Here is a 1,019-nt window from a genome sequence, read left to right as displayed (position 1 = left end):
GTATATCCTTTCTTTCGTGCAGATGAGAGGGACTTTTGCTTTGTTGTGCAAAACTTTAAAGTCAAAAGGTACGATTCTAATGTCTTTTCGTCTACGTTAACCTCAGTGTATAGGTATAAGAAGATGTGGTATGAGTGCCAACGAGACAACTCTCCATCGAAGTCAAAATTTATAAAAGTAAACCATTATAGGTCAAAGTATATACCCATTTTAGTAAATTCATAGGTGTATATTTTTCAAATAAATGACTCGTATAAGAATAAGAAGATGTGGTATTATTGCCAATGAGACAACTCTCAATCAGAGACAACATGAGGAAGCAGCAGTTAGCAACTATCTGTGACCGTACGGCATTCAATAATGAGCAAGATTCATAAAGCTTCTTATGTTTGATACATTAATGGAATAGTCGAGTTTTTGTCTTGCGCATAAATTATCAAAAAAAGAAGGAAAGAAAACAAGGAGGAATTATAAACTCATAAGTTGGAGTAAACAGAAAACTTCATCACAAAAAAGAACCCTAAAAAGAACGTAAAAACAAAAAAAAATCAACAGAGCTCTTCATAGGCAAGTTAAGACTGAGAACAACGAATCAAAAAGACAAAAGTCCACCACAAATAACAATGAAATTAACAACATTTTGGAATTTTCAGAACTTTTCTAGATATTTGTTAGATAACCAGAAAGGAAACTATATCAATAGCGACGCAATGAGTAATACAGTTACATACCGATCGAAAACAGGTGCAGAAGAATAAACAGGAAACATAACCTCAATAAAAATACTCTAATAGTATTTTCTGTATAAGTATAAGACAGATTCATTACAAATCAATAAGTAAAAGAGAGGCGAAAGATACCAAAGGTACATTAGTTGAAAATAAACTAACAACACCATGGCTAAAAAAGAAAAGGCCAATAGACAAATAACAGTGCACAAAACACAACTTAGGAAAAGTAAAGACTGAGCAACACGAACCAAACCAAAAACTCGGGGTGATCTAAGGTGCTTCTGAAGG

At 33.2% G+C, this 1,019-nt stretch overlaps 2 protein-coding genes across 6 annotated transcripts in view; both read right to left on the bottom strand.

Moving 5' to 3' along the window:
- LOC127736227 (uncharacterized) overlaps positions 1-1,019 on the bottom strand; it is a 91,135-nt gene that overhangs the window by 60,243 nt on the left and 29,873 nt on the right. The window lies entirely within an intron of this gene.
- Positions 1-1,019, bottom strand: part of LOC127736226 (uncharacterized) — a 48,565-nt gene that overhangs the window by 41,429 nt on the left and 6,117 nt on the right. The window lies entirely within an intron of this gene.

Source organism: Mytilus californianus, unplaced genomic scaffold (genome assembly GCF_021869535.1).
Source record: "Mytilus californianus isolate M0D057914Y unplaced genomic scaffold, xbMytCali1.0.p SCAF_3, whole genome shotgun sequence".
Classification (NCBI taxonomy): domain Eukaryota; kingdom Metazoa; phylum Mollusca; class Bivalvia; order Mytilida; family Mytilidae; genus Mytilus; species Mytilus californianus.
Note: the sequence above shows the minus strand (reverse complement) of the source record. Positions and strands in the feature narration are given on the sequence as shown.